The following is a 7,999-nucleotide window of genomic DNA, read 5'->3' on the forward strand; positions in this document are numbered from 1 at the left end:
GAAGCTCCTCGATCTCCGCGTCGCCTTTCTCGCCACGTACTGCACGCGCGTCTGCTGCGGGATTTGACTGGATTGCCTGGGCCTACCAGCCAGCCACTCGGGAGCGGCCCCTTATAAGTTGCCGGCTCGGGATTTTCCAAACCGTGCACTCTGTTCTCCCTCCTCCTTCCTCTCTATCTTCGCCGGTCTTTCCGCTGCCTCAGCTTCCCCCCGAGCGCCGCAAGCCCATGAGACCTCGCCGGCGACGATGGTGAAAGGCAAGACCACAGCTCTGGAGCGTGCGAAGAGGGCGACAGCGGCAGCGAAAGGGAAGAAGTCTTCCCAGGGCGGGTCTTCCTCCAGGACCACCTTGCCCAAAGGATGGATCCAAGGCGACTGGATGCCTTCGGTGCTCCGGCAGGAGGATCTTGACGACATGGTTGAGGGGGGGAGCCATTCCCCACGAAGCGGCGCGACTTCCTGGGGGAGAAATCGAGCCTCTGCCCCGCGACGGTGAGTGCGTGCTCCTAGCCACTCACATCGACCGAGGGTTTTCTCTGCCCCCCCATCCATTCTTCCGGAGTTTCTTGAATTTCTTCGGGGCGCAGCTCCATCACTTTACCCCCAACTCCATAGCCTATCTTGCTGCGTTCATTTCCATGTGCGAGGCCTTCCTAGGTTGCCGTCCGCATTGGGGGCTTGTCAAGCACATTTTTACTTGTCGCTCTCAGTTGGTTAAAAAGGCCAAGTCGAGTGACGAGAGGACGTAAGTGATCCAGTTGTGCGGGGGCTTGGCGATTCAAACGAGGGGGAAGAGTTGTTTTCCATCCATCACTTTCCCCGAGCCAGTCCGCGGTTGGCAGGCAACTTGGTTCTACTGCCAGGACCAAGTGACCCCAGGTCAGTCGACTGGACTCCCTCCTTTTTCTCTCGACCGAGCCGCGAAGCCCGTATCTCTAAAAGTGGTGCCGGAGGAGAGGGCCCAAGTCAAAGTGTTGGTCGGTCGAGTGGTTGAGCTCGTTCGTGAGGGTGTAACTGGGATGGACCTGTTAGAGGTCTTTCTTCAGAGGCGCATCCAACCGCTCCAGGCCCGAGACCATCCAATGTGGCTGTATTCCGGCCTCGACGACACCACCCGGATCCATCCGGAGGAGGTCACCGACGAGATGCTCGAGGGGTGGCTGTCGAGCATCACGGGGAACAAAGACAACCCCCGAGGAGCGAGGAGGGTCATTCCACTCGACAGTACTTATGAAGTGGATCAGGTGTGTCTTTATGCTTCCGACTGAAATCTTATTTTTCTGCGTTGGTTTTCTTCGTGCTGGTCGATTGACTTTCGTCTTGTCTGTTGTTTCCCAGGCGACCACCGAGATGTACTCGACGCCCAATGGAGCACAGGGGTCAACTGAGGAAGGTGAGGCGAGCGGAGGCGAGAGCGGGGACGACCAAGGCGAGTGGGAGTCTGATGGCGAGGGAGAGGGGGACGATGACGTCTTCTCCAGTGAGGAGAAGGAGGAGGAAGGTGACCCCCCCCCCCCCCCGCCCGGAGGGGCGATCCAAGCTCACGCATGATCCAGCGCGGGGACGTGGTAAGACTACTGCCCCTGTTGGGCAGACGTCGAAGCGTCCGCGGAGTTCCCCTCCTCCGCCGATTGAGAAGGCTCCCAAGCACCCACGAGCGACGCCATCCAAGCCGCCCAAAGTTCTGCCTAAGATGAAGATAGCTGTTCCTACCATTTCCGGGTAAATGATAAAAACTTTGCTTTCCTTTGTTGACCGTGGACGGATCCTTGGTCGATTCACTGAGCCAACTAACTGTCTTTTGAGATTTGCAGCGGTGCCACTTCTGAAGTTTCCGCCAGGAACGACGACCAAGAGATGGAGGACGCTGTTACCTCCAACCCCGATACGATCATTGACGTTTTGCTTTGAGTCGACTGGCCATTGCAGTTTTGGTCGATTGAGTGTTTCTCTTGCAGCTCCTCCTCATGTTATTGATCTCCCGGACGATGATGACAATGAGCCGTTGAGGGTGAAGAGGACGAAGAAGACGCCGGCTATCAAGACCCCACAGTCCACTCCGGCGCCTGAGGCCGCGGCTCGGGACGATGGCGAGCCCACTCGGGCCTCTGTGACTTTTGCCAACCACCTGTTGAGTGTGCAGCCTTCGGCGTCGACTGCGGACCCATCTTCGCTTTTTGCTGCGTACCCCGTCCCTGAGGACCAAGCGGCTGCTGCGAAGGAGGCTATACGCCAGGCAGGGGTTATGATGGAGCAAGTGAAGAAGGCTCGGGAGGCCAGCCAAGCAGCCTATGACGCGAGTTCGGCTCTTAAGAGCAACGTCCAGGTCAGTCGACTCGTCACTTGATCTGTTTGATCTTTTGTATCTGTACACCCACTGGGTGTGCGAGTGGGGGCACGCTAAGTGCACCCACTGGGTGTAGTCCCCGAGACTACGGTGGACTGCTGGCAGTCGACTGTAGTCTTTACATTGTGTTGCTGTATTTCTTCACTCGGTTTGGTCGGGCCAGGTCGAGTGGGACCGTATCCTGTCGACTGCGGGCAGTCGGTTTTTTTTTGAACCAGTGGGGGCACGCTGAGTGCACCCACTGGGTGTAGTCCCCGAGACTACTGTCGAATGTTTTTTGATTCGGCTGTGGTCTTAGAAACGTCACTGTTGTCTCTTAGTCACTCGGAAGCGACTTATCTTGGACGTCTATCGACTGATTTTTCTTTTTACAGAAATCCTGCGAACTTGCGGCTCGCTATACTGAATTGGAGAAGCAGAAGATTCAATTGGCCCTTGATCTAGAGCTGGCCAGGACAGAGCTGCAGAAGGTCAGGGAGGGCGCCGCAGGTAACGCGACTTTCTCGACTGATTTTGCTTTTAGACTTGAGCATTCTTCTGCTGTTTCTGATTCGATCACCATTTCTTTGCAGGAGAATTGGAAAAAGCTTTGGTGAAGAAGGACCAGGACCTGGCTGCTGCCCGTAAGGAGGCTGATGACAAGACTGCTCTGGCCGCACAGAAGCTGGCTTCGGTCGACCAATTGGAAAAGGAGAACACCAGGTTGCAGACCGCTCTGACTAAAGCCAACAGGCTGACTGCGAATTGGAAGAAGGAGAACCTCCTCTTAGGCGAGAAGATGGAAGGCATCGCTCGTAGGAGGGACGACCTGGAGAGTTACTTGAGGAGCCTTGCCAAGAAGCTGTACATCAAGCTCGAAGGTGCCCATTCAGTTCTGACTTTTTTTTGTGTCGACTCAATCTTATGAAAATTGACTCATCCTTGGACTGCGTATGCAGAGCTTTGCCAGAATTTTGAAGAGGAGACTGGGCGGATTGGACCAGGTCTGGATCCGATCAACTCTCCAGTGAAAGATGAAGCTGCCATGAATCTGCTCCGACTGGAATCTCGCATTGATGGCGCCATGGATTACTTGGCTCGACTGAAGACTGCCATGTCGCGGATCGACCCGTCACTTTGGCCAGGGTCTACGCTCCAGAATGATCTCGAGTCTCTGATGACTCGACTAAACGGAATCCCGGACCGAGTGCAGGAGTGGAAGAAGTCTTCAGCTCGGTGCGGCGCTGACGTGGCTCTGTCCCTGGTCCGCGTTCATTGCAAGGAGGCACAGGAGGAGAAGCTGGCCGCCATCCAAGTTGCCAACACGAGAAAGCACAAATTCCAGGGCTTCATGGAGACCTTCATTGCTGCTGCCACCCGTATTGCAGACGGGATTGATCTGGACGAGTTCGTCGCCCCTTCCAGTCCTCCTCCTCCTGAGGAGTGAAAAAACTTCTATGTTTCACCTTGAATTTGCCTCGGGATGCCGAGTGTATTTTGTGATCCGTTAAACTCTGCCTTTAATTTGCCTCGGAATGCCGAGTGGAAGTGTAATAGTTAAACTCTGCCGAGCTGAGGGCTCGAATACTTTGATCTGAGCTTGATTTTTGTTGAACGTCTTCGTGGATGATTCGTCGAGTGGAATTTGATCTCCGTTCGAAGGAAAAGGTAACGATCGACCCACACCCTGTTGCTGTAGAGTAGGGTGAAGCGCACATTGTATTTGTGGCGGAGCTCTCTGGGGGAAGGTGGCGGTCGACCCACGCCCTGTCACAGCAGAGTGGGACGAAGCGCACATTGTATTTGTGGCGAAGCTCTTCCAGGGGAAGGTGTGTTTCATACTTAAGCGAGCACTGAGCTGTACCTAAGCCTCCGAGTGGGAGGTTTACTTTCCACTCGGTAGGAATTTTCAAACTTAGGCGAGTGTCTGACTGCAGCTAAGTCTCTTCGTGGAGAACTTAGGCGAGTGCTGAACCGCAGCTAAGCCCCCGAGTGGGAGGTTTGCTCTCCACTCGGTAGGATATTTCAAACTTAGGCGAGTGTCTGACTGCAGCTAAGTCTCTTCGTGGAGAACTTAGGCGAGTGCTGAACTGCAGCTAAGCCCCCGAGTGGGAGGTTTGCTCTCCACTCGGTAGGATTTTTCAAACTTAGGCGAGTGTCTGACTGCAGCTAAGTCTCTTCGTGGAGAACTTAGGCGAGTGCTGAACTGCAGCTAAGCCCCCGAGTGGGAGGTTTGCTCTCCACTCGGTAGGATTTTTCAAACTTAGGCGAGTGTCTGACTGCAGCTAAGTCTCTTCGTGGAGAACTTAGGCGAGTGCTGAACTGCAGCTAAGCCCCCAAGTGGGAGGTTTGCTCTCCACTCGGTAGGATTTTTCAAACTTAGGCGAGTGTGTGACTGCAGCTAAGTCTCTTCGTGGAGAACTTAGGCGAGTGCTGAACTGCAGCTAAGCCCCCGAGTGGGAGGTTTGCTCTCCACTCGGTAGGATTTTTCAAACTTAGGCGAGTGTCTGACTGCGGCTAAGTCTCTTCATGGAGAACTTAGGCGGGTGCTGAACTGCAGCTAAGCCCCCGAGTGGGAGGTTTGCTCTCCACTCGGTAGGATTTTTCAAACTTAGGCGAGTATCTAACTGCACCTAAGTCTCTTCGTGGAGAACTTAGGCGAGTACTGAACTGCAGCTAAGCCCCCGAGTGAGAGGTTTGCTCTCCACTCGGTAGGATTTCTCAAACTTAGGCGAGTGTCTGACTGCAGCTAAGTCTCTTCGTGGAGAACTTAGGCGAGTGCTGAACTGCAGCTAAGCCCCCGAGTGAGAGGTTTGCTCTCCACTCAGTAGGATTTCTCAAACTTAGGCGAAGCGGATTCGCAGCTAAGTCACCCACTGGGGGATTTCGGATACAAACAAAAGTGACAGCAGTTATTTGGAACACTCTTGTTTCTGATAAAAATGAACTTCGGGAGTTTTTCTTATTACATCTGGTTTGAGGGCGGACTCAAGTGTAAAAGGGGCGGAGAAGCTCCGCGTTCCAAGCTCGTGGTTCGTCGATCTGGCGATCAACATTGTAAAGGCGATATGCTCCATTGTGGAGGACTCTGGTGACGATGAAGGGGCCTTCCCAAGTGGGAGCAAGCTTGTGAGGCTTCTGTTGATCCACTCGGAGGAACAAATCTCCTTCCTGGAAGGCTCGACTCTTCACATTCCGGGCGTGGAATCGACGCAAGTCTTGTTGATAAATGGTCGATCTGATCATGGCCATCTCTCTCTCCTCTTCCAGGAGGTCGACTGCGTCTTGCCGGGCCTGTTCTGCTTCATCTTCGGTGTAAAGCTCGACTCGAGGCGCGTTGTGAAGAAGATCACTCGGCAAAACTGCTTCGGCTCCATGAACCAGAAAAAAATGGAGTTCTTCCAGTCGACCGGTTAGGGGTGGTCCTTAATCCCCACAGAACTGACGGAAGTTCGTCGACCCAGGCACCGGCCGCGTGCTTGAGATCACGCATCAGTCGAGGCTTTAGTCCTTTGAGGATCAGACCATTCGCTCTTTCAGCCTGTCCATTCGACTGGGGATGGGCGACCGATGCATAGTCGACTCGAGTGCCTTGAGAGGTGCAAAAAGCTCTGAATTCGTCCGAATCAAAGTTTGACCCATTGTCAGTGATGATGCTATGCGGGACTCCATATCTAAATGTTAGCCCTCTGACGAAGCTGATGGCGGTGCGAGCATCGAGATCTTTGATGGGCTTAGCTTCAATCCATTTGGTGAACTTGTCGACTGCCACAAGCACATGAGTGAATCCACTCCTGCCCGTTCTCAGCGGACTGACCATGTCCAGGCCCCAGACAGCAAAGGGCCAGACGAGTGGAATAGTCTTCAGGGCTGATGCAGGCTTGTGTGACACGTTGGAGTAGAACTGGCACCCTCCACACTTGTCGACTATCTCTTTCTCCATCTCATTTGCTTTTGGCCAGTAAAAACCCGCTCGGTATGCTTTGGCCACAATGGTCCGAGAGGACGCATGGTGACCACAGGTCCCCGAGTGGATATCATCAAGGATTATCTGACCCTCTTCCGGAGTTATGCACTTCTGTCCGACTCCAGTCGCGCTTTCTCTATACAACTGTCCCTTTATGACTGTGAAGGCCTTGGATCGGCGGACGATCTGTCGAGCCTCTTCTTCGTCCTCCGGGAGTTCTTTCCTTAGGATATACGCGATGTACGGCACCGTCCAGTCAGGAGTGATCGCCAAGACTTCCATGATTAGGTCGACTACAGCAGGCACTTCCACTTCAGTCGGATCTGTGGCACTTTTCGGCTGCGGGGATTCTTCTGTGAAAGGGTCCTCTTGGACCGACGGCGAGTGGATGTGTTCCAGGAACACATTGCTGGGAATGGCTTCTCTCTTGGAGCCTATTTTCGCCAACTCGTCCGCTGCCTGATTTTTCAGTCGGGGGACGTGATGGAGCTCTAACCCCTCAAATCTCTTCTCTAGCTTTCGCACTGCATTGCAGTAACCTGTCATTGCCGGGCTTCTGACGTCCCACTCCTTCATCACTTGATTAACCACCAAATCTGAGTCGCCATAGACCATGAGGCGACGGACGCCGAGTGAGATGGCCATGCGCAACCCATACAAAAGTGCCTCATATTCTGCTTCATTGTGGGAGGAATCGAAGTGAATCTGGAGAACATATCTGAGCTTGTCTCCTCGGGGGGAGACTAGGACTACCCCAACACCGGAACCACTAAGCATCTTGGATCCATCGAAGAACATGGTCCAGTGCTCCGAGTGAACTTGAGTCGGAAGTTGCTGTTCAATCCACTCGGCGAGGAAATCTGCGATTGCTTGGGACTTGATGGCCTTCTTTGCCTCAAACTTGATATCTAAGGGAAGGAGTTCAATCGCCCACTTGGCCACTCGACTAGTTGCATCTCTGTTATGCAGAATCTCTGACAACGGGGCGTCGCTGACGACTGTAATGGAGTGGTCAGAGAAGTAATGCGCAACCTTCTTCGTGGTCATGTAAATCCCATATACAAGCTTCTGGTAGTGAGGGTATCTTTGTTTTGAAGGGGTCAAAACTTCCGACAGATAATAGACTGGGCGCTGAACTTTGAAGGCCTTTCCTTCTTCTTCCCGCTCGACCGTAAGTACTATGCTGACGACTTGTCCTGTGGCTGCAATGTAAAGCAGCAAGGGCTCTTTGCTGATTGTGGCAGCAAGCACCGGCTGGGTGGAGAGCAGAGCTTTGAGCTCTGCAAACGCTGCATCAGCTTCTGGAGTCCACTTGAACTTGTCAGACTTCTTCATCAGTCGGTAAAGAGGCAATGCCTTTTCACCGAGACGAGAAATGAATCGACTTAAAGCAGCCAAGCAACCTGTAAGCTTTTGGACATCATGCACACGTACGGGACGCTTCATCCGGAGTATGGTGCCAATTTTCTCAGGATTGGCGTCGATCCCTCGTTCGGAGACGAGAAAACCGAGTAACTTTCCACCTGGAACTCCGAATGTGCATTTTGATGGATTGAGCTTGATATCATACCTCCTCAGGTTGGCAAAGGTTTCAGCAAGGTCAGCCCGCAGGTCGGAACCTTTCCGGGACTTGACCACAATATCATCCATGTATGCCTCCACATTCCGACTGATTTGAGTGAGTAAACACTTCTGAATCATTCTCA

Source organism: Triticum urartu, chromosome 2A (genome assembly GCF_056163025.1).
Source record: "Triticum urartu cultivar PI428250 chromosome 2A, HENAU_Tu73, whole genome shotgun sequence".
In the NCBI taxonomy this organism is placed as follows: domain Eukaryota; kingdom Viridiplantae; phylum Streptophyta; class Magnoliopsida; order Poales; family Poaceae; genus Triticum; species Triticum urartu.